The 26,846-nt window shown below is 40.9% G+C and overlaps 1 protein-coding gene across 1 annotated transcript in view; it reads right to left on the bottom strand.

The window, feature by feature from the left end:
- TEX2 (testis expressed 2) overlaps positions 1–26,369 on the bottom strand; it is a 134,681-nt gene extending 108,312 nt beyond the window's left edge. The window contains 1 exon segment of the mRNA XM_042451555.1: positions 26,259–26,369. The gene's annotated coding sequence lies outside the window, so the exon portion shown is untranslated.
- Between the last annotated feature and the right edge of the window lie 477 nt (positions 26,370–26,846).

Here is a 26,846-nt window from a genome sequence, read left to right as displayed (position 1 = left end):
TAAAGAAGCCAGCATATAGGTGTTTTTATCTTTGAGTTGCTTTGGGTCCCTTCTGGGGAAAAAAGTGGCTTAGGCGGGATACAAACCTCCACACGGCGCGGCTCCCATGCAGACCGAAAAAGAAGCTCCAAAATGGAGCTTCTTTTTCAGTCCCGTTTGCGACGTAGCGAGGCGCCAGGGGCGCACTCGCTACGTCACAAGGGACGCGACGCGTACGGACGCTCAGCGTCCGATACGCAAAGATGGCGCCGGCCCTGTAGAAGGGCCGGCGCCATCTTGTACAGACGGAGTCCGTATTAGGCACAGGGGCGTCTATAAGAGACGCCCCTTTTTTAAAATAGGACGTCCTCCGGACGTCCCAAATGCCGGTGCAGAAAGCACCATTCAAAATAAATAAATAAATAAATAAATAAATAAATAAATGGTGTGTACTTCTCTCCCAAACATCTGTTGTATGTAGAGAGGAATATTTGCGTCACACAAATTTTAGCTGGTTTGTAGTGGTCCTTCCACATTTTTAAGTGTGGTGAAAATTCTATTACAAAGAAAACAATTATTACAAGGATATTTTTATGAGAATCTGTGGTAAGTAGAGACTGTAAGATACCAATCGCTGTGACTTTTAATAATACCCTCTGTACAGCTATGTACTCTCCTGAGAAGGGAAAAGGTAGAAAGTAGTACGAAACACAGCATAGCAATAATATAACATTCTTCTCTCCAGGGTAAAAATTGAAAGAATCACCTCACTTTTAATCTGTTACACAGTATTCCAACACTGATCTAAAGTTGCAATGCTGATGCTTCAATTTCAGTTTATTTGAATGTTTTACTTGTTTCTTATTTTGCTTTGAGAGACACTATTGTTAAGTGACTTGAAGAAAGGAGTCTTAAGAGACTAAAGAGTTTTAAGAGGCCAAAGAAAAAAGAGCCAGAATTTTATCAACTGTATTCAAAGAGGTCAGTTTTATCCAATTTGTTTTATCTTTGATCAATACAACAAAGTTAGGATGCTGCAGCCTATACTACACAGAATTTCACTTAATATTAAATTATGCTAAAATTTCCCTGACTAGTTCTAACTACTGAACTATGCTATCACATGTACAAGCAAGTCCTGGTTTAGAGCAGCAGTGGACCAAGTGCAACCTTTGGGCTACACGTGCCCCTCCCAGGCTTTTAGCACCTGTCAAACTATCCAGACTCTCCAGAACTCCCTAAGAGAGTGAAATACTTTTCACAGAAGATGACAATTCACCTTTTAAAAAAATTGTGGCCCTCATGGCACTGTAATACCAAAAAAATTAAATAAATAAAACAGGCATTCAGTTTTGAGATAGGATGGCTTTTTTGGTAGTCTGTGTGGCCCTTGGAGAGCCCCAAAAGCAGAAAGTCGGCCCCTGGATCTGCTGCAGTTGTTCGCTTTGGTTCAGAGCTACCCACCTGCTCAGAATTCTGACTTTCTGCTGTGCGCTTGCCTCTAACGGTAGATGGAACAATGGCTTTTAAGGTATGATCTGTCAAGTTAGATATGCTATGGAATCTGACTTTTTTGTACTTGACAACAAGATGCTTTACAATCACTGTTACTTCAATTCTTAGACATTTCCAGAAAGGCTTTAGGAGATTTTGTCTGTTTTAATTAAATGAGAGCATAAATAGCCTATTTGTGCTCTCAGTATATCTGGATGTAAAGATATGGTATAGTTTTAGCCATAGTTCCTTACATGAAACAAGGTCATCTGATTCACAGCCACTCAAATAAAGCACAGTTATTTTCACTTCATAGCACCTCTCCTCCTCTGAATACCTGGCTGCTACACAAACACCTTTTGTGGGACCCACAGACTGGCAAGGCGTCACCACGTCACTCATTCTTTTATCAATGGCGAGGTGCAGAAACTGGGCAGAGAACACAAATGCTCTATTTCTATGAGAGTTTCTACCTGTCAATTTTGGAAGATCCTCAACAAAAATAAGAGTTGTAAAGTATCTCATCCCTTCCTCAGTCTCACTCTCATATTTCACATAAAGCTGGCTTGCATTCTCAGTTTCCAACAAAGATGGTTAGGACTCTAACTAAAGTCCTCAATGGCCAGTCCTTTAGGATTTCTCTTTATGCTACTACTGTACAACACTACTGGCAAGCACAGTGTTAGCAATGATAGTCAAAGAGGCAAAGAAGGAGGACTTGGATGGTTCACAGCTTCATCGGGAGTGAATACAGAGCACTGATAGTGACTGGGGAAGCTTTCAGGTCAGACTGGAGTTGCATCTATCAGCAGAGCTTCCCAAGTGCAAAAGCACACTGAGAATCTCCCTTTTTTGAAGCCCCCTTATGAGGTTGCAGCACTAAAGAGCCCGGGTAGAGAGGAAACAGGCAGCAAAGCATAGGAGGAGGGAGGGCCTGTTACAGACTGCCAAAATAAAGCTGCTTCAGGTCTCTTTGGAGGTATGCTATTTAAATGATGCATGCACCCTAAGAATCCGGAAGCTGCTCCAAAGCTGCACTCCAGTGCTTAGGAATAGAGTGGGCTTTGGCACGACCTCCAGACTCTTAGGACCCATGCATCATTTATTTTGGCAGTCTGTAACAGGCCGAGATGTCTCTGAAGTGTCAGTGAAGGTCTCTCAAGCTCATAGGTAGTTCATCTCAAGCCCCTTTTGTATCTCTGTAGCCAGGGACACACTGGAAGTGGAGCAGCTAGGATTATACTAGGACACAGAAGCTGGAATCCTCTTGATGCCCTAGGCTAGTGGTTGTCCTTTACACACAGCCATGGGAAGGGAAGGCAGACAAATTATGACAGCTCTGCACAGCTTCTCTCCCCAGCATCTGACTTTCTTCATGGCCACTATGCCTTTGGCCTTTCCCTCTTGGTGCAACTGCCTATGCAGTTGTGTAGTATACTGTGTCAACAGGATTTCAGCCAGAGTTTCAACATAACAAAACTAAAGTTAGCATAAACAGAGATTAACATGCCAACCATGGGCTCTTCCAGATAGGGCAAATGTGGTAGAAGGATACAGTATTTGTTAATGTCATTCTCAAGCTTAAAATATACAAGCAAGGCATCTGTTGTCCCCGATATTTTCTGGCAATTCCTGGCACCAGTTGCAACATGTTATTCCATCCTCCAATGGGTTTCTTTTTCATTTCAGGGCATATGGAGGGGAATGCCATTCTCTTCACCTCCCTCCTTTTTAAATAGAAAATTCTTGAAGAGTTTTAGTGCTATAGTGCATCAGTGAAAGGATACTTTTCCACATTTAAAAAAAAAAGCAAGGAGGAGAAAGTTTACCCTTCAAATCATAGGATCACTTCAATGAACCATAACCCCATCTTTTTTTTTAAAAGGGTGAAGATCCAAGTAACCGCTACAAACAGTCTCTCAAAAGAACAGAATGAGTTAATGTAGAGACAAGAACTGGCAAAATGAAACATACTGCAAGAGTCCAAGCTTATTTAGATCATTCCAGGGCAGTCCATTAATTCATGGTTTCATACTGTGGTTTGTTGGCCCCAAGTTGGTTGGCCACAAGTTGGGTTGTTTTTTTAAAAAATTTAGCAAACTTGGAAGGATCTAAACACAGAAAGAAGCCAGAGTTAAGCTAGTGAAACCATGGTTGGCCCTAACATCTGAAACAGTCCAATTAGAAAGAAGCAATTGCATAAAGGATTGTCATAAAGACAGTTCTTGATAATCTAACAGTCTAATGTTCAGCATAAATCTAAAGGCAGCTATTCTACTACACTAAGCACCCACTGGCCTGTCTGAACACAAACACACTGCACCCAGGGGAAAACTCTGAAGCAGCCTGATATGTATCTTTGTCTTTGCAGGATGAAATTTGGTAAATAAATGAAGAAAATGAATTAAGATAAATCAGACAGCTGTTCTCAGTAGATTCATATAGAACAACAACTCATCCTCAGTGGTTTTCCACAACTTTTCAATATCTTTCATGTACTCATTCTGAGAAATTATTTCTAGAAAGGTCTCAGGTATTTCAACCCAAACCACACAGGGGAATTGTAATACTAAGAATAATAAGGCAAAAATAAACGATACTTACAGCTTTATTAAATTTTCTTCCCTATCAATCCTTATTCCCAGCAGCTCTGTAGGGTAACTAAAAGGACAAGGTGTATGTTAAACAAAATTATTGGGGAAATGTTCTGGTTTATCCTTCCCAATTTCATAGAGGTGTTTTGCCAGTGGATAATTTTTAAAAAAAAAAATCTATATACAACTGAACGGCTCCAATTTATAATGGTTTGAGCAGGACTGGTAACTCTTTTAAAGATACAACTATATACAAGTCCCACTACACACACACACACACACACACACACACACACACACACACAGAGAGAGAGAGAGAGAGAGAGAGAGAGAGAGAGTCCTATAAGGAGAGCAGCTCTAAAACTCCTTATTTCTACTATTTATTAATCAAGAAACCTGAATGGGACAGCAATAAAAGCATTAAATCTATGAAACCTAATTTGCAATGGCCATAAGTATGAAAAACCAGGAAAAACAGAGTGGAAAATTATGATCTCAATTCATAGGTTGGAATACCAACTTCTGTCATTCTTCACCACTGGCTGTGCAGGCTATCACAAATGAATGTCCCTCATCTTTGGCTATGCTGGCTATGACTGACGGAACTGCAATCCAAAAATATTTTGAGGGCTTCGTGTTCCTTACCCTTACCATGAAGCTTGATTTACCCTTACCCATGAACCCTTAACACAAAAGTAAAAGGCAACCAGATATTTCAGCAGGTATAGCCTTACGTTTACTGAGACAGAAACTCAGCCATAGGCAGTGACCACAAAAAGTCTTACAACAGAAATCCAATTAGGATTTATATTTTCCTTCTACTATAAATCTCAGATAATTTAAACATTTTTTTTCCCAAAGAGGTAAATCAGTGGCTGAATCAAGTTTAAAATGAGGGAAAATATGGTTATACTTAAGCCAGATTCTTTTATTATTTCTATTATTTTAAGGTAATTTGAAATACAGTCAGCCAGCATGGTGCAGCAGTTCGAACACTGGACTATGTAAATCAGAGCCACGAAAACTCACTGGGTGACCTTTGGCAAGTGACAGCCTCAGAGGAAGGGAAAGGAAAATCCCCTCTGGACAAATCTTGCCAAGAAAACCCCATGATAAATTTGTCTTAGGGTCACCATAAATAGGAAACAACTTGAAGGCACACAACAACAAATTTTGAACACAGCCCCACTAGCCTTACAAGTTGGATGATTACTTGTAGACTGCTAAAAAGACAAATAAATGGGTCCTACAAAAAAAGTCAAGCCTGAACTTTCCTGAGAAGCCAGGATGACTAAACTGAGACTGTCGTACTTTGACCATATAATGAGGTCATGACTCACTAGAAAAGACAATAATGCCTGGAAAGGTAGAAGTCAGTAGGAAAAGAGGAAGACCGCATTTCAGATGGATAGACTCAGTCAAGGAGGTCACAGTCCTGGGTCAGCAAGACCTGAGCAGGGCTGTTGGTGACAGGGTAACAAGGAAGTGTCTCATTCATAGGGCTCCCATAAACTAAAGTTAACTTGACCAGAGTTAACAACAACATAATCCCAAAGATAATATTTCAGAGCTCTGGTCTAGATTTTGTAGCTCAGGATGTTCTTCCATAGGCAAACACATAAATCCAGACAACAACTGGTGTTGCTTCTTTTCACAGCCTAGCAACAAAACTTTGGCTTCACAGGCAACTAGACCTGAAACCTATTCCAGTCTAACATAAAGAACACTGAAGCCAGAATCAATTATTACAAAAATACTATAGAAAGAAATGTGAGAGATAACTTTTCCAGCTTACCTGGAAACAACTCCAGGACAGTCTGGAACTTTTAGTTGAAGTTGCTTATGAACTGGGAAGATGCTGGTACGCAATCTGCTTCTTCTGTTGCTGCCACAACCATTAAAAAAACTGCTTCCCAAGATGTCTTCAGTCTTTTTCCAGCTTCATTTAGAGTGGAGAGAGGATCATGCAGATGTCCAGATCATCCAGATGTTGATGGACTGAAACTCTCATTATCCCTCACCACTGGGTATGCTGGCTTAGGCTAATGGGAGTTACACTACAAACATCTGGAGAGCTGCCCTATTCCCACCCCTTCATTACAGCAAGATCATAGGAACAGTCATTTTAAGACCTCTACAATCCTAAATGAATTTCACATAGAGTTATTGTGTTCCATGAAGCAAAAATTTCTGAACAGGACCTGTTTCTTACCCAAGCAAAATTTAACTCCTGATGGGGTTTCTGTCTATAGAAGTAACTTGTCTGCAACAAATGAGACTAGCATACAAAGTACCAGGAGAGCCAACAGTCCCCAACAAAGTATCCAGTATTACTTAATTTATTCTGAAGGACGGTTGACTATGGGCACATCACACTCTCTCAGCCTCAGACAAAGGCAAACCCCCTCTGAACAAGTTTTGCCAAGGAAAATCTGTGATAAGTTTGCCTTAAGATTGTTGTAAGTCAGAAATGACTTGAAGGCACACAATAACAAATAGCTGACTGACAACGTGAGCTAAAAAGCCTAAATACATATGATCTTAGAAGCTAAGCAGAGTCACCTTTGCTTTGGACTTGGATGGGAGACTGCCAACAAATACCAAGTCCTGTAAGCTACATTTCAGAGGAAAGAACTTGCAAAGCCACCTCTGAATATCCCTTGCCTAAGAAAACCCTATGAAATTCATGGCATCACCATAAGTCAACAGGCAACTGGAAGTCACACACGTACACACAGCTGACTGTGCTTGGTATTTCTATTGCCAGCCTCCATTTCCTGAAGTTATGAAAGTACTGTACAGTCCTTTAATAATACGCCCCAGGCAGAAAACCATATGATCACCAGGAAACTAGAATGTTTACCGTTAGTACTTAAAAGTTAAGTCAGCGGTGAGTATTTATGGTAGATGCCTGACAAGTTTGATCTTGAAATACTTGAGCTTTAACAACAAACTTTTAAAGTGCACAGTTTACAGAATCAAGCCACAAGAATGTATTTTACAAATTCACACAATGCATGCCACACTGAATGAAGAATAAGTATCAACATTTTCATTATGCTGAAATGGGAAAGGTACGGCATTAGAACAGATCCTATTAGCTTTAGTTGTGCTCCCAACATATCAGGACATGTTAGGATGCACTTCAGAATCCTGTACTATGGCACCTTGAAAATCTTTCTAAACATTCACACAAATAATAATAAAATATTTTTAAAATAAACTTTATTGTGACATTTATACACATATACAACAAAATTTAGACAGTGAATCAAAACAAAAAAAAATAAACAGAAAGAAAAAATTAAATAAAATACATCTTACTTCAATACATAAGATACATTTAGCACATTTATCTCACATACTAAAAACAACTAACCAACTAACACTCCTTGTGTTTACCTCAACACAATTTCTCTTTCTTTCTCTAGAACTTCCACCACCCTCTCTTTGTATTCCTAGTACTCTCTTAAATCATACTATTCAGTATATAAAAAATGATCTCCATTCTACTGAGCAGAGCACGAATAATCTTATAAGTTCCCAAACGTATATTCTTATAACATCCAAAATGAGAAACCATTTATCCTCTTTCTATCTTCATATTCTATATATGGTAGACTATTCCTGAAATGCCAAAATAGCCATAGTTATGGATAGAGATAGACCATCATTATCTCATCATTATCTTACATTTTTAACAAAAGAGCTTAAAAGAAGAGAAAAAAGAACGCAAAAAAGCTACATAAGATCCGCCTACAGATTTATACACTATCTTATCTTATCTTAATATACTATTAAAGTATCTTTCCATTTCATCTTCATATAATCTAACACTTTTGTCCATTCTTCCGATGTTTTTTTCATATGGAATATTTCTCATCATACTAGAGAGTCTGTCCATCTGCAGCATATCATATAGGTAACTGACCCATTCTTCTACACTGGGAGTTTCTTTAACTCTCCATCTTTTGGCATATAAGATCCTAGCAACAGAAACCATATATGTCAAGATCTTAGCATATTTTTGACTCACTTTATCTTCAAACATCCCCAGCAGGATACTTTCAGGGTTTCTTTTCAGCTTAATATCTAACATTGTATTTATCTCAACTATTATCCCACACCAAAACTTTTTAGCTTTCTTGCAGGTCCACCAACAATGAAAGTAGGTGCCTGCCGTAGTGCCACACTTCCAACTGAGGTTATTTGTTTTATTATTTCTTTTGGCTAATTTTACCGGTGTCAAATGCCATCTGAAATACATTTTATAACAGTTTTCTTTTAGGTTTTTTAGCCGCAGTATATCTAATATCATGTTTCCACGCTTTCTCCCATAAATCTAAGTTGATAGGGTGGCCAATGTCTTTTGCCCAACTTAGCATAGATTCTTTAATAACTTCTTGTTCAGTATACCAAGTTAATAATAGATTATATATCTTTCCCATAAGTCCCTTTTTATTCTCCTTTGTACCTAATATATCTCCTAATTCAGAATTTCTCTCCACAGCTTCCCATAGTTTTAAGTCCTCCTTTTAAGGAGGAATAAAAATAATAATTTTTTTTATTTCTATTTCTCACCTCTCCCTGCAAATCGAAGCGGGATAACAGCAGTATCAGCAATACAAATTACAAAGTGCACAGTAGGATAAAAACAACATTATATAACAATACAATACAATACTAATCAACCAGCAGTGATGCTGTAGGAGAATTAAGACATCCAAGTTGTTGTCTGTTTTCCATATTATCAAATCAGAGTGGGAATATTCAGCTATAGCAGGTCAGGTGGATATGCCCGCTAGAAGAGATCCGTCTTTAATGCCTTCTTTAAGGCTTCTAGTGTGGTAATAAGACGGATCTCTTCCGGTAAATTATTCCATAATTTTGGGGCTGCGGCTGTAAATGCTTTGTGGGAAGTAGTGACCAGTCTAGTTTTTGTGTATTCCAGCAGTTTCTTCCTTGAGGTTCTAAGAGTGTGGGGCGGATTGTGTAGGGAGAGGCATTCCCTTAAGTAACTCGGGCCGAGCCATGTAGGGCTTTAAAGGTAACACTTTGTATTGCGCCTGGAAGCTAATCGTCAGCCAGTGTAAACATTTTAATATTGGTGTAATATGATCTGATCTTGATGTTCCTGTGACCAATCTGGCTGCAGCACTTTGGATTAATTGAAGCTTCCAAACTTGGTACAAAGGTAGCCCCATGTAGAGCGCATTGCAGAAGTCTAAGCGAGAGGTTACCAGTGCATGTACCACTGCTTCAAGGTCTCTCTGAGCCAGGTAGGGGCGCAGCTGGTGTATCAACCGAACTGATACCAGGCACTCCTGGCCACCGCCTCCATATGAGATGTCAACTGTAAAGATGAGTCCAGGAGCACTCCCAAACTGCGAACCTCGTCCTTTAGGGGAAGTGTGACCCTGCCCAGGACTGGTTGACAAAACTCGCTACCTGAGCCAGGGGTTCCTACCACAAGTACCTCCATTTTCTCTGGATTCAGCTTGAGCTTGTTTTCCCTCATCCAGCCCATTACCGACTCAAGACAAGCATTTAAAGGAGAGATGCCATCTTTGGTCACTGCAGCAGTCGGGGACATGGAAAGATAGATTTGGGTGTCATCAACATACTGATAACACTGCACCCCATGTCTCCGGATGATCTCTCCCAGCAGCTTCATGTAAATTTTAAACAGCATGGGGGACAGGATGGTGCCCTGAGGGACACCCGATGTCAGCTCCCATTTAAGAGAGCAACTGTCTCCCAGCATCACCATCTGGAATCTGCCTGAGAGATAGGATCTGAACCACTGCAACGCAGTGCCCCCGATACCTAATTCCCTCAGGCGTTCCAGAAGGATACCATGGTCTATGGTATCAAAGGCCACTGAGATGTCCAAAAGCACCAACAGGGTCACACTTCCCCCATCGATGTCCAGACGGAGATCATCGACCAAGGCCACCGTGGCAGTCTCAACCTGCTCTAAAGCCAGCTTGAAATGGATCTAGATAATCGGCTTCATCCAAGACAGCCTGGAGTTGGAAGGCAACTGCCCTCTCAATCACCTTGCCCAAGAATGGTAACAAAGAGACCAGTCTATAGTTGTTTCTAATCAGGGGATCAAGGGAGGGTTTTTTCAAGAGTGGTTTAACCACTGCCTGTTTAAGTTTAGATGGAAATATCCCCTCCCTGAGGGATGCACTGATAATGATTTGAAGTAAGGTTAATACTGCATCCCCTCTCTGGGCGGTCAGCCAAGATGGGCAGGGATCTAGAGGACAAGTTGTCTTCCTTACACTTCCAAGGAGCTTGTCCACTTCATCAGTATTCACAAGCTCAAAGTGATCCAGTCTAACATAGCCCACAGAGTTGCTGGACGCCTCTTTTATAGTTTCTGTTATAATACTGGCATCAAGATCAGACCTTATCTGAGAGATTTTATCTGCAAAAAAGTAATTAAATAAGTCACAGCAGGCTTTAGTTGGTTCTAAAAGTGGGTTCAGGGTGGGAGGTCGTTGAGTCAACTCTTTAACCACCCTGAACAGCTCTGCTGGACGAGACTCTGCTGATGCAATACAAGTAGCATAGAACGAGTTCTTTGCTACATCGATTGCCACTCCAGATACTGACAGGGCTGGACAAGTAGTAAAATAAGGCAGCAGAGATTTGAGGTGATAGAATGGATTATACCACTCTAGGCTGCAGGCATGCCGGGGGAAGGGTTTACATTTTTATACACTTAACATCAACCATTCCAGACCAAGTGGAGGGCTAGACTTACATGGACTGCTGAGCTAAATGATCTTTCTTCAATACACTACCTGATTGTTATTTTATATGCAGACTCTCCTTATCTTATGTTCCAGTCAGTAAGTGCCCCAAGAATTGGGTGGCTGGAGTGCAAGAACTGTCAGATAGTTAATCCAGTCCAGATTAGCCACACGTTATCCAGCAAGTTAAAGGGAGAACCAACAGGATGGTTGTCAGCCAGTCCAGTAGTCGTTACAGCAAGTTACTAGTCCAGATAAACAAAGGCAGCAAGGAGCAAAACAAAGTTGTCAATCACAGTCATTCCACAGTCAAGAAAACACTAACGTGGAATTGTACTGCCAGTCACCAAGACAAACTGTTGCAAGCAACCAAGACAGTAGGAATTCACTGAGAAATTTATAGGCAGCTGTCTCAAGACACTAGGTGCTTAATGAGTCAGTGTTTCCTCCCCAACTGCATCCTGAAATGACCCAGTTATTCTTGTCACCTCACTCTGCTGTACAGGTAATCTAGAGCTCAGTATCCCTAGCAAAGCTGTGAGATATTGCTTTCTAAATTCACTATTACTTCTGCTGTGGACCTTGCTTTCATTCTACAGCAGGCATTAATAATACTTATTGTTGTTGTGTTCCCCTCAGGAGATTGTACCAGAAACAAACTACAACAGTTCCAATATTTAATGCCTCTCTGCAAGTTTTTGTTATTCATATATTAACCATTGGGGAGCACAGGCTTGTTGTTGTGTGCTTTCAATTGTTTCTGACCTATAGCGACCCTAAGGCAAACCTATCACAGAGGTTTCTTGGCAAGATTTGTTCAGAGGGGGTTTGCCTTTGCCTTCCTCTGAGGCTGAGAAAGTGTGACTTGCCCAAGGTCACTCAGTGGGTTAAGAGATAAAGCAGAGAAAGAAATAAGGAAGCACAACTGAACAGCTCAATACCTTTTAAAAGGAAAACAGCAGGAGAGCATTTATGACTCATAAGGGTCAATTCATTTTAAAGCACAAAGGTCATAAATGCTTGCTTGTTTTAATCTCATATACCCTTTTGTCCACAGTTTATTGAAGAAAAGGCAATTGTGTGAAGTGAAATAGTAGACATTCCAGACTAGCAGTCTGCAGGATTACTTATTAAGCATCATTATTATTTGTGAGCTTCCTTGGGTCCCTCATAGGAGAAAGGAGGCATACAAATTATAAACAAACAAACAAACAAACTGAACAGGCACTATCCCAAGGACAGAGAGAGAGAGAGAGAACTGCCTTCTGAGAAGTATGCTACTTCTACCTATCATTTTAGGACTTTCCTAGTGCATTTCCAAGTGTTTGCTATTACTTCAGAATTTCTACCAATGGAAGAAATCATTATGATGGCTCTCTGCCTACCTAAACCAAAATGTAAATGTATGAGAAGTAGTTCTAAAAATAGTTCTCTAAGATCCAGCCAAGAAGATCAAAACAAGACCCCTGCACTTTAAAACAGGAACAAGGAGTTGCTTGCTCACCATTTAAAACCATGCCAAGGAGCTCACATGACATTTAGACCTTTGTGCCAGAGTCTCAACATTGACAAGTCACTTTTCAAGAGTAGTGTATGTATTACAAATCAGTATACCATTTTCCATGCCACCATTTTGTGCTTGAGCCAGTACTGTTATAGGCTGTAAATTGCAAGTTTCTCAAGCACAACAGTATAACCATCACTCATACTATAACACAAGTGGAAAACCATTAAATTTCACAATATGGGGCAGGGGAGTGCTACTGTTGGGTTTTGGAGAAGTGCACTCGTATTTTCACAAGTGAAAGTTTTTAAACATGGATTGCTTGAAGTCTGACATTGACCACATTCCATGTCTGGCAGTACTGATAATGACTGACATTAAATTTGACACATGACCTCCTCTCATTGGTATGCTTAGGAACATGTCTAAAAAGGCCTTCCTACAGAAAGAAGTCGGGTTTATTTGGGGTTAGGCAGTGTCTTAAAACTGCACCATCCTCACCCAGTGACAAATGCAGGTCATGCTCATTTCATTTAAGTGGAGGTTCCGGAGTTGGTGTGGGTCCTTGTCTTTTTAAAAATATATTTCACTACTTTTCAACCCCAAAACCAGGAACATCTATACATCTGATAAGAATATATTCAGATTCTAGCATCAGTTTTTCAGTTACAGAGTATCTATAACAATGTCCCACTGCTGAGGCAATTAATGAGCGCCAGCTTCTACAGGCACAAGTGAGCCATCAGTATGACTTATCAATTAATTTATATTTTAGCAGAGAAGAGTCTTCTCTGCACAGAATTATGTGTAAAAGGAAAATAGAACTAAAACAAATGTAAAGCTCAATAGATTTTGCCATTTCCCCCCCTAAGAGTAAGGCCAGTCTTACACAGCACCTTTTGTAGCTACAGACAAAAGTGAAATTATCAATAAATGATGGTCCAAAACACACTGCAGAAATAATCCAGTTTGAGACTGCTTTAACTGCCCTGGCTCAATGCTAGGGAAATCTGGGAACTGTAGTTTCGTGAGATATTTAGCCTTCTCTGTCAGAGAGCTCTGGTGGCACAATAAACTACAATTCCCAGGATTCCCAAGCACTGAGCCAGAGCAGTTAAAACAGTCTCAAATTGGATTACTTCTGCAGTGTGTTTTGGACCCATGCCACACGATTGTTTGGACATGCGGAAGTGGTCACCTAATAAAGATTGTTCATTTAACTATGTTTACTAGCTATCAAACAAACACCAATGTTTACTGTACTTTATTAATTTACCTTTTAAGAATCTGCTCTTCTAAAATCAACAAAAATAATAAGAACTTCTCCTTCTCAGAATAGGAATGCATAAAGCTTTTTATTTTCACAGCACACACAGAAGCTACTTTGAGCTTCAAACATTTCTTGTAACTATAGCTACAAAAGTTGATCATGCACATAAGAATAGGAATGGGCATATTGTTGCTGCCTAAAAGTTACTGGACTGCAATTCCCATTATCCTCCACCACTGGCTATGCCAGAGAGGGGTTGGTATGAGTTGCAGTCCAGCAGCACTTGGAGAGCCACAAGCTGCCTCACCACCACCCACCACAAAGCACCCTGCTGGGCCCGTTCACATAATCAGTTCTGCACAAGGCAACCCAAAAAGTGTATTTTCCACTGAAAAGGCCCACAGTGAAATAGCTGCAGACATCCAAACACATGTAGAAGCTTGGACCAGGTGACCCCAACATGGTAGGTTCCAGATGTTTGAACTGCAACTCCCAGTTAGCATGACTAATGGTCAACAGTGATGGTTATTGCAGTCCCTATCACCTAGAATGTAACAAGCTATAAAAGGCTGATTCAAGCATGACACCACCAAATAAAAAAGAGAGGGGTCTATATTCAGAGTGCTTTACAGTAGTATGCCAGAACAATATTTCTGGAAGTACATGTAAAAGTACACACCTAATCTTGTCACAAGGAAGAACAACCTAGAAGTCAACCTAGGCAAGGTCTTTCCTGCAATTGCCACATGCTGAGCAGCCCTAAATAGATAAGAGATGGTCTGAAGCATATGTTTGCGGACAAAAAGGCTGGCCTCTCTAGAAGCCAGGGAGTCCAATAAATAATACTTCTTCCATGTGATTTCTAAACATTAGCTAATGAGTCTGAATAAAATGGAGAACAAAAATCCAAAAGTAAAATGGAATTCACATTAAAATCAAAATTCAAATATTTCTATATTTCTATATTCATATTACATAATACTTGGCAGAAATTTCCTTTGCAATTTGGTTTCTCAGCCATTCACAATGTGGTATCTAGGTTATATTGTTGGGCTAAGTGAGAGTGACCTAAATGCCTTAAAGGCACCAGATCCTGTCTGATTTTAGAAGCTAAGCAGGGTCAGCCCTGATGAGTACTTGTATGGGAGACCGCCAATGAATATTACGTAATGTAGATTATATTTTAGAGGAAGGAACTTGCAGAGCCACTTCTGTGTATTCCTTGCCTAAGAAAATCCTATGAGATTCATGGGGTTACTATAAATCGACAAGCAACTTGAAGGCAGACACACGCACACGGATGTGCAGTAAGACTCAAATTAAAATCCTCACAGTCCTTAAATCTCAGGGTGTCACATTGGGTCAACATGTTCCCAATTTAATATGTCTCACATGGTTATTTTGAGAATAAGATTTTGTAGCCAGGAAACTTTGTCTACTACCCCTACCACAGTTCATTGGTGAAGTGTGAGGTTTTAAAATATATATATATAGTAGTAACATAAAGAGCCAGCATGGCGTAGTGGTTTAAATGTAGGACTACAACTCTGGAGACAAGGGTTCAATTCCCAGATCAGGCATAAACTCACTAGGTGACATTGGACAAGTCACATGCTCTCAGCCTCAGGTGAAGGCAATGGCAAATCTCCTCTCAACCAATCTTACCAAGAAAACCCCATATAGATTTGTCTTAGGGTCACTGTAAATTGGAAATGACTCGAAGGCACATAAAAACAGCAGTAGTAGTAACACAATTCCAAATGTATACGTTGAACCTCATTTATCACTACCATTTCTTACAACTAGTTGGGATGGGATGAGAGGCTAGCTTACCCACTCCATCCAATGAGGTAGCATCAGGGGGTCAAAGTCCTGCAAAAGCTTTAATCCTTAGCATAAGTAATATTAAACAACAGCTGAAGGGCAATACTGCAAGTTGGGCACCCATTTCCACCAATTCCCACCTGATGCCAGGACTTACTTGGCTCACCCTGAAGTTGTCTGTATGTGTGTTGCACAAAACCATAACCCAAAAAGCCAGGAGGGAGAAATCATAGGAGATTGAAAAGAAAGACAGTGAGCTCATGCACTTGAGCCCATCAAGCTATTTGAAACAAAGCAGGAAGTGGTGTGTCAGCACTGCAACTCTGGGCTGCTATATTAGCTGTTTAGATGGGTTTTTACCTAGTTTTCTGAAGCCTACCAATTTCCACAATCAACTACTCCAGAACCAGCTCCAAGGCTCCTCCCAAGCCTTGCCTATCTCACCCCTGTAAAAACATAAGGATCCCCACCACTCTTATGTTGCCACCCTAGTCAGCAGCATCACCCTGAAATATGAGGTGATACTGCTGACTAGGAGACTATGTCAGCCCCAAACTTTTTAAAGTGTATCATCCCATAATTAATGGAAGAGAAGGACAAATATTCAACAGAACAGCCAGTCCACCACGGTCAGATACTAAAACCAGAGACTTTGATCAATATAGTGCTACAGAATGGTTGGGGAATATTTGGCCTTTCAGATGCTGTTGAACTGAAAGTCACATCATCCCTCTCCACTAGGTATCCTGCTTAGGGCTGGTGTACAATATCTTCATGAGATCCATATGTTCCCCTACTCTGTGCAATACAGCAGTTCACTTAATGAGATTACGAATGAATGAATGCATGAATCTTTATTTGTATACCGCTATTCCCATGATCACAGCGGTTTACAACAGTAATAAAACATACCGAAACTACAAAATCCAATAAATAGAAATCCCCCCCACATTAAACAATACAGTACAGCAGTAAAAATATCCATCATTCAATCACAGTTAAAAACAGTTAAAAACCAAAGCACCAATTACATCCAATACAATACAGCAACACAAGGGGAGAAGAATGGAATTAGGGAACATTATCTAGGACAGGGATTGCCAACCTAGAGTACTGATACCTCAGTATTCTAAGCAATTGTGCAGCTGAGGGAGTTTCAGAAGATACAACTTTTCAAAAGTCCTAAAACACTATAACAAACCACAGCTTCAGAGGTGTCTTCATCTAGACAATTATTTTAAAAAGTTCTAAAGCTGGATACTTTGACCACTGCAGAACTAGTGTGCATTTACAGTATTTCTTCAGTTCAGGAACAAATAGTTTTATATTAAGAATTGTTATCATGACAAGTTTTCAAGGAACCAAACTACAGTCCTCCCACCAACCAGACAGCCACAAGCAAATTTTCAGTTATGAAGCTGGTTCTTTGCAAAATCCAAAACACAAGCTTACTCTGGTTATAGCTTCTGGAGATTGTACAAGTACTTTGAACTTTAAACATAATGCTTTCAAAAATTAACTTGGTTAATGTCAACAGAATAAAAGTTGGCATTTCTAATATTTTTTGTGTTTTTAATACAAAAATTAAATTATGTTTTAATAATTTTATGAAATCTCTTTAAAATGTGGATAGAAGATACCAGGAGTTATACTCTGTTAGATATCACTTAGCTTCAAATCATACATTTTTATAGTAAGACAGCTTCCCATCAATGGAAATTGGACCTTTTATTTAATTGCAATTGCTATGTTTGGAGGGGGGATAGGAGTGAAGAGGGAAGACCCCAAGGACCAGAGGTTTCTTAGCTCAGTTGTAGACAGAATAATCATAACCCCCCATGAGACTGTGTTGGTAAGATTAATTTACTTGAAAACAAATCTGTAGTATTTTCTCTCTCCCTTAACAGAAATCATTATATCTCCCCACATCAATTGATCCAGCTGCCAGGAATATAACTATATTTGCAGACACAAGGAAAGCAAAGCTATTGATGAAACCAAGCTAACCAGCACTATAATCAAGTTAAGAGAAATCACCAAGCTTTTCTTTCAGCCACTATTCCACCACCACACATGTCAGCTCAATTCTTGTAAAGCAATCTATGTTTTCCATTTAGCCTAAAAGGGAGAAAGTGGGGGGAAGGGGGGTTAAGGGGGGGAAAGAACTGTGACAGCACCTTTAAGACAAACCCCTGCCAGTACCAACTGAGTGCATCCTATTTCACAGGGCATAAAGAATACCATGCACACAAGGTACCTAAATCATTATTCTGCTTAGATAAGGCCACACTATAAAAAGGGTTACCTGCCTGCAAGTCAGAAGGCAATATAACCTGTAGTTAAAACAAGCAGATTGGGAGTACATATTTGGAGATTTCACAAAGTATAGAAACAGTATAACCAGTTTCATTCACAGTGGGGCTTACAGTCTCCATTTCCTGTTCTTCCAGTACAGGATAGAACTGAAAAGGTTTATGGCAAAGAGGACAAATGTTGCCCAGAAGGGGTTACATAGTGAAAATACAGGAGCTGAAGAACCTTTGGCCCTCTATATGGTGTTTAACTGCTAGTCTCACCACTGCCCAGATTATTTGGGACTGATGGGAACTGAAGTCCATCATAATCTGAAAGGCTACTGGTTTCCAGCCCTATACTGACATTTTTATGTTCCTACAAGAAGTACTAGCCCACCTATACCCTGACATATACACTAGTTATTTATGGTACCAAATAAGGGTAGGAATTATGATGCCAGCATTGGACTATGGCTCCTAGAAACTCAAGCCAACCAGTGGTGAGGGTGCTGAAAGTTCAACAACAACTGGAAGGCCTCATGATTCCCACCATGGGTGTCAAAGAAAACAACAACAAAAGGAACAGTTTACAAAAAGGTCATTCATTGCCTGATGCTACTCAGAGACAATTACTCATCATTACTGATCAGGCAAGCAGCTATTTACAGGCTAAACTTTAGACACTTGACCCAAATGCTGCTCAACAAGCTAACACAAGTTCAATGACCTTTGCATGACTTTAAGTTAATCAGTTTTATTTACCTATAGGTTTTGCAGCAGAATGCCTCATTTAAAGAAAGCTTCCCAGTCAACTTCACAAACTTTTTAAAAACAATGAAATCTTGCCTACTGCCATTCCCAGGAAAGGATCAAACTATTACCCATGAAAGAAGGTGCTTCAAGTAAAATACTTCTGAGAAGTGACTGCTCTGAACTCAAAACATGACTCAGTGTACAAACCTGGACACAGTATACACATTTACTTGGGGATTCTTATCAAGTGAGATATACTTCTGCATAAATAACCAATCATTTCATTAAAAATACATCTTAATTTTAGGGAGGTACAGTATATTGTTTCTTGTGAAGATTTTAAAACTCTCTTAAGTACACAGCAAAATAATAACAGGTCTATTGAACAGGCAACTTCATAATGTGACTGACATTCACCTTCATTCAGGCAGATAAAAATATGTATATGAAGCAAATTAATTTAGACCATTTTCTGACCCCAATTAGAACTCCAGTTTATTGCCAAGTATAAAAAGGCTCTACATCCACAGGTGTGTTTGTAGGTACATAATCAAAGGTACTGCACAATATTGCAAGACCAAGAGCCTGAGAATCCATTTTCACACGAAGCAGAATGTTTTAAACAGCTTTCGGCCCTCTTTTTTGTCAGGAAAAAATAAAAAAAAGTGAACACCATAGCTTGTCTTTGGGTACTGTTATATTGACTGCTTAACTGTAAGTAGTAGGTGACTGCATTGCAGGAACACTGTTCACATCTCTTTAGGTGACAATGTCATACAATTAGGCTCTTGCGGGTTAAGTTTTATGTGAATTCTGCAACAAACTTTAACTGAGGAACTAAACTGTCCCATTTGCCTGAACAAGGGTTACACAATACATTGAAAACTTCACAACCAAGATTAAAAAGTGTATATTTTACATGATAGAGGTAAGGCTCAAAGATACAAGTCATATTAAGTGCCCAGACCTTACTTTGATCATTTTTCAGAAGGAGCTTGATAACTTCATGTATGGTGTAGTGACAGTGTTCTTCAACTACACACACTGAGATAAACTGTGACACTACTGGTATCTTTTAAAAAATTGTTTAAAATATTTAATATTAAATTTTGTTTTTTAATATTAAAAATAAGTCAGGAGTTGGTGTTCAAATTTTTTTTCTCGTACTAAATTTCCAGACGTAATTGATTCACAGGTACAAGTAATTTGGGGTCCTTTGATCTTGCTCTAAAGGAAGGTAGGACAGCAGAAAAGCTTGCCTACCCCAGCCAGTTGCCTGTGGCAAGAGATAACTGCTTCCAAAAAAGCAACCAAATAACTTGTTCAACGTTCCAGGAGTTCGCTATTGGTCTGACACTTCTGATGTCACACTCACAAGGGACTTGTGTTCCAACTGTTCTTAAAAAGGAAAAAGTATTCCCTCTTGCTCATCTCTGTTACTAAGCTGAGGAGCTAGCGTTGTCAGAGATTTCTGTGATTATGCGGCCAGCATGATTGCACAGAACGCTGTTTACCTTCTCATAAAAGTGGTACCTATTTATCTACTTGTATTTGCATGCTTTCGAACTGCTAGGCTGGCAAAAGCTAGGACTAGTAATGGGAGCTTACCCCATCATGTGACACCCAGGCCTTGAACTGCCAACCTGCTGATCTTGCAATCAATGGAGTCAGCGTCTTAACCATAGAAGGTAAATTAGTAAGTACTAATGTGGACAAAGAATTTCTGTGCACTTAGTTGGAATATTTATACTTCATTTAATGAAAACTTCTCAAAGCTTTTTGCAAAGCTGCTTCAGACTGCCTCAGAGTAAGATATTTCCTATTCTCTCCATTCTTCATGGCAAAAGCAATAGTCATTTTTATTCATACTGGCCTGTTACAGACAGCCAAAATAAAGCTGCTTCGAGTCACGGTGGAGGTATGGTGTTTCAATGAGCCCTAAGGACTGGAGCATGGCTTTGGTGTGGCTTCCGGACTCTTAGGACGCATGCATCATTGAAACACCATACCTCCACTGTGACTCAAAGCAGCTTTATTTTGGCTGTCTGTAACAGGCCACTGGGTCCCTTTTTACACAAAATATACCTGTTGCCAGATTTGTTTTTTCTGACTAGTTACACTATGTGTGTAAACTTTATTAATAAGCAAGCTTCACTGTCCTAAAGCAGTTGCTCTTCCAAGTAAAACATGCCAGGAAGGACAGCACTGTCTCCTGAATAGAGAACATGCCACATACCCCTTCCAGAACTAACAAATGATGCCCAGTATGTATAACACAATCTAAAGTTGCTGGCTTGTCACCACTATGTTGCAACAAGGTCTCACTTGTTACACAGTTGGGCTGAAGGAGAAATTAGGATAGTCATAATAAGCAATCTAGATAGATCCTCATATCTTAATCCTGAAGAATCTAAGCAAGTTTGAATGTAAGAGAATACAAACAGGGAATACAAAAACACCATATTTCTCTTCATCATACACACATTTATAATAGCTTAGCAAAGAAAGATCTGTCTTAGTAAGATTTCTAATGAGCCACATGGATCACATGGCACTGCAATCTCTAGTAAGCAACTTCCCCACCCAGTGATGCTTTGTACTTTCTCACTGCAAGAACATCAGTCCAAGAATAATCAAACTACACACCCACTGTTCCTTCCTCCTTTTAATTTCTATCAGGAATCTTAACTGATTTTAAAGAGTTTCAGTCTTCATTCATTCTGACTTTTACAATCACATGCTTCACTGAGATGCCTTGTTAGAATTGTGAAAGAGAACACGTCCTCTCAAGCACAAGATAGTCATCTTACAATCAAACAAACCAATAGTTCATTATAATAAAAGCCATCTTTAATACTTCCTCTGTAACATTATCCAATTTTTTTATTATTACAGCAACACATCAAGGCCAAAATGGTTCAACAACACATCTAACACTGTTTCAGGGCCATCAGTATTGCCAAAAATATCAGTAACTTTAACTGATAACCATGGCGACAGAAAACCTGGCTTTTTGCAAGCTCGAAAAGGATTGATATCTGGCGATCAAAGGGGCAGCATCAAGCCGCCCCTTCAGGGCTGTCTGTTTCAGCCCCAAGTAAGGTGGCATGCATGAAAGATGCAACTACTACATTAAGCTGCTGCTACAAATCTGGAACACATGGGTAGTTACTAAAGCCAGTAGCCCTCCAGGTAAGATTTTGTAGTTCCTACTAGAAAGTCCTATGTGGTGTTTCTTGTGGCACAAGCATGAGCAGAATGCAACATGTTTAAGACCATTAAAATCAGTAGGTTTAAGGATATCCAACACTGCATATGAGCAGGCTATGTGTATATACATGTACTATATGTGTATACAAGTTAACATTTAGTCAAGGTTAGTATTGGTAATTGCAAATGAAAATTTTTTAAATTAACCTCCTACAAAAAGTAGGCGATGAGCTGGAATGTATATGTAATGGCAGAATTTCAGGAAATGTCCAAAAAGAGACACAATATAGTCTTACTGACGTCATGACTGCAGAAAAAATAATGAGAGGGAGCTAGATTGGTTTATTATTAACAAATCTTAGAAAATGTGACAACCAATCAGCAAGATTTATGTAAGAATTTCCACATGGGCCTGGAATAAAATGTCTTTTTTCTACCTGTGAAATCTGAAGCCTGTAGTTACAAATGGCATATTTTGAGATGTGACAGTCAAAAAACAGTTGCAATGCTTTATCTGGAATTACATTCAAATGACAGCTTGCATTAACAAAGTTGCTTTAACATTATATTTTTCTCATAGAAGTTAAAGCTCTGCCAAAACAAACAAACAAACAAACAAACAAGGGCAACAAAGAAAAATGACCAGAAAACAGATGTGGAAGTTTGATGACAGCAATTTAATTGTCTTTTCTTTAAAACACAAAATTTACTTGCCTTTTGCTTTTTATCTCTCCCTGTTACCCACTGGGGTGAGTGGGTGTATCCCTTCAACTACACAATCCTAACACATCAGACTCTGCTAGGAAAACAACACAGAGGCATCCATACTTGTGATGAGCCTAAGGCAGTCCTCCAAATTCCGCCTTCCCATCATGTTGTGGTGTTCACACATTGCTCACTCTCTATGGACTCAGCTGTGGTGTGCACAGACAACAAAGCTGCCACTCACTCAATGACAGCACAGACCAAGCCAACAAATAGCAAAAATCAGAAGTGGCTATTTGCCAGACCTTCCTATGACTGAATCCAGCAAACCACAATAAAGAAAGAGAAAAATAAAACATATTCCCTTCAGCTCACAGTCCTGCTAGTAAAACAACTTCTCTAGTTTAATACCAAAAGGTAAAGATATAGCAAGGTTACATGTCACATTCCAACAGTTCCCACAAATTGTGACTTTTCTGAATTTATTATCTTATTTATCCCCACAGCCCATTAGAGAAACAATTCCTTCCCTGTGTAGGTCTGCCTGAAGTTAATCTCAGCTCACACTACCCTTGTTGCTTGAACAAACTACACTTGTCCCTCCATATTTGCTAGGGTTAGGGGCACAAGACCCCCATGAATATGGAAAAAACGCAAATAACAAAAACACCATGTTTTTACCTGAAGGACACCTCTCTAGGAATCTCTAGGTCCTCCAGTGCAACTCTGTGGTCAACGTTCGACAGACACTAACCATAAAACGCACTGGAGGAGCTATAAAGGAATCCCTAGGTCTTTCAGTGCAACTTTTAGTTAAAGTTAACCATAGAGTTGCACTGGAGGACCTAGATATTCCTAGAGAGAACATATTAATCAAATCCATGAATAATCAAATCTGCAAATATCAAAGCCGCAAATATGGAGGGATGAGTGTACTTACTAACCTGCTGTAAACATTTTACAACACTGGCTCACAAAAGAAGGATTGGAAGCTGGATGAGTTTCCAGAAGTTACTATACTTAGAAGTCCCAGCCAACATGACCAAAAGAGCAGGATACAAATAAATATAATAATAATAATAAAAATAATAATAATAATTGTATATACTGAAATAAAAATACACTTGTCCCTCCACATTTGTGGCTTTGACTTTTTTGGATGTGATTATTCACACATTTTATTAATATGTTCTCTCTAGTAAAATCTAGGTCCTCCCACACAAGTCTATGGTCAACTTTAACCAAAAGTTGCACTGAAGGACCTAGAAATTCCCAGAGAGAACACTCCACTAGGCAGCTCCTCCAGCGCAACTCTATGGTCAATGTGTGGCAGATGTTGACCACAGAGTTGCAGTGGAGGACCCAGAGATTCCTAGAGAGGTGTTCTCGTGTTTTTGTTATCTGCGTTTTTTCCCCATTCACAGGGGCCGTGTGCCCCTAACCCCAGCAAATGTGGAGGGAGGAGTGTATAATAAAATTGTATATAACAAAAGGAATAATACGAATGATAAATCCATCCAGTGAACAGTGAGTTGATATGGCCACCCTGCCTGCCCCATGATGCCTCATTTTAATCATATTTAATCTATTAATTTAATTGTAATTGTAATTATGATTTAAGTTCTAAATAAGTGGGTAAGAGGATGATGTGACTTTTTTTTACTTATTTTGTTTTATAACTGTTATTGTTTCATTTTATGGTTGTAACCCGCTTATAGCCTGGGAGTGGCAGGCTATAAATACATTTATTATTATTATTATTATTATTATTATTATTATTAATCAGTCCTGCTCCAAATGGAGGGCATGTCCTGAGAAAGGAAGGCATCTGGTGCCCCTGAAAGGCCCCTCTGGGCTTCCTGAGCCAACTTCACCCAAAAAGGTCCCCTGGTTTGAGGTCTTGAGTTCAAAACCCCTCCCCAAAATGATTTGTCAAGGCAGATCCCACGCCTGAGGCCCCAACCGTGAATAAAAATAACAACAGGCTCCTTCCTCACAGCTTCAAAGAGTCCAACAGTTGGGAGGGGGTCCCAACCCAGTCCCTCAGAAACCCATGGACCCCCCATTTCCCTCTCCCCTGAAGAGGCCACCGAAAGAGGGAAGGTGGAGGAGGAGGCCCCAAGGAGGGCAGGGTGCCTCTTAGGCCCCTCTTCTCCCAACAGAGACCACTCAAGAATGGCACGGGGGGGGGGGGGGCAGAGGAGGGCCCTCTTCGTAGGCTCAGAGTCCCCCTCACCCTAGGCCAGCAACGCCTCCATCCGAATTGGGGGAAAAGCCTTCCTTAGGAGTCTTGGGCTCCCCTACACTCAGTCAGCCCCAACACTCCCATCCTTCCTTAGGCTCACCTTCCTACCTATCTCCCTTCCTCCCTTCCTTTGTAACTACCTACCTACCTACCTACCTACGTACCTACCTTCCTTCCTTCCTTCCTTCCTTCCTTCCTTCCTTCCCACCCACCTAAGCACCTTCCTCCCTTTGTACCTACTCAACCTCCTTCCTTCTCTCCTTCCTGCTTGCCTACCCACCTACCTACCTAAGTACCTTCCTTCCTTTCTACTCACCTACTTACCATTCTACCTAGTTGCATTTCTACCTACCTGCCAGCCTAAAAAGCTACCTACCTAATTCTCTACCTTCCTATCTTCCTTCCTTCCTACCCACCCACCATCCTTTCTATCCATCCACTTTCCTTCTCACCTACTTAACACCTACCCACCTTCCTTCCTTTCTGCTTGCTTGCCTAAGTACCTTCCTTCCTTCCTTCCCATCTACCTAACTACCTTTCTTTGTACCTACCTACCCACATTCCTTCCTTCCTTCCCCCCCCCTACTTCCTCCCTGCCTACCCATCTACTTACCTAAGTACCGTTCTTCCTACCCACCTACCTAAGTTATCTTCCTTCCTTCATTTGCAACTACCTACTTTCCTCCTGCAGCATCAGGAAGAACTTCCTGACAGTAAGGGCTGTTTGACAGTGGAACACACTCCTTCCTCGGAGTGTACAGTAGTGGAGTCTCCTTCCTCGGAGGTCTTTAAACAGAGGCTGGATGGCCATTTGTCAATGGGGATGCTTGGATTAAGAGTTCCTGCATGGCAGAATGGGGTTGGACTGGATGGCCCTTGTTGCTCTTCCAACTCTATGATTCTACGATCTCCTTCCTTTCTACCTTCTATCCTCCTGCCTGCCTACGCATTTATGCTCGGAATGTGGTGGAGTCTCCTTCTTTGGAGGTCTTTAAACAGAGGCTGGAAGGCCATCTGTGTGTGTGTGTGTGGGGGGGGTGCTTTGATTGAGAGTTCCTGCATGGCAAAATGGGGTTGGACTGGATGGCCCTTGAAGTCTCTTCCAACTCTATAAATCTATTATTCTGCCTAAGTACCTTCCTCCCTTCCCTCCTCCCTTTCTTCCTCCCTTCCTACCCACCCAACATCCTTATTACCTATCCATCTATCTTCCTTCCTTCCCACCTTACTGCAATCCCTCCCTCCCACCTCCCTCCTTCCTTCCTTCCTTCCTTCCTTCCTTCCTTCCTTCCTTTTTACCACCCACCCACCTACCCTCCTTCCTACCTACCTAGCCATCAACTTTCCTGCCTACCTCCCTGCCTTCCCACCTCCCTTGGGTGCCTGTCTCTCCCTCCTCCTCCTCCTCCTCCTCTGCTCCATGTGGGTTCCCAGGGGACTCTTCCTCCTCCTCCTCCGTCCTGTCTGCCTCCCTCCCTCCGCAGCCTTAGGCCGAGGCAGGCAGGCAGGCAGGCAGGCAGGCTCCCTCCCTCCGAGGCCGAAGGTGGTGGTCCTGCTGCTGCTGTCTGCCCATCGGGGGAGGTGCCTTGCTGGCTGCCTCTGCCTCTTGGCCCCTTCCTTACCTTCCTCATCTGCAGGGGCTCATGGCTTGGCGTGGCACAGCGCTGCCCGGCCAGCTGCCTCCGTCCTTCCTGCCTTGCTGCCTGCCTTCCCTCCTTCCTTCCTTCCTTCCTTCCTCCGGCCGGCGGGGACTGGCAGGCAGGGGCTGCTGCCCAGACAAGCCCGCCTCTGGGCTGGCTTTGCAAGGGAGGACGGCCTCCTTCCCGGTTAAAGGCACAGAGGCCAGGCAAAAGGGCCAGGAGCAGGCGCAGGCCCTGAGAGTAAGAAGCTGGGAAGCATGGGCTTCCTTCCTTAGGCTGGAGCCCACTTCCAGGCAGGGTGAGCACATGTCCTCCCTGCAAAAGAGGACCAGGCACTGCAACAACAACAACAACAACAACAAAGTAGGACATTTTTTCAAGGAAAAATAGATCAGGCACATAAAAAAATTGGAGTAAATTTTGAAATATGTCATAAGACAATTCCTAGAACCATAGAGCTGGAAGAGACCACAAGGGCCACCCAGTCCAACCCCCCACCCCCCGCGCCAACAACAAATTTTACTTCAGTCATGGACCAGTATAAAAATAATATTAATATAATATAAAATA

The sequence above is a fragment of the Sceloporus undulatus genome, chromosome 2, assembly GCF_019175285.1.
Source record: "Sceloporus undulatus isolate JIND9_A2432 ecotype Alabama chromosome 2, SceUnd_v1.1, whole genome shotgun sequence".
NCBI lineage: Eukaryota > Metazoa > Chordata > Lepidosauria > Squamata > Phrynosomatidae > Sceloporus > Sceloporus undulatus.
The sequence above is the reverse complement of the archived record's forward strand: the minus strand, read 5'-3'. Positions and strand labels throughout refer to the sequence as shown.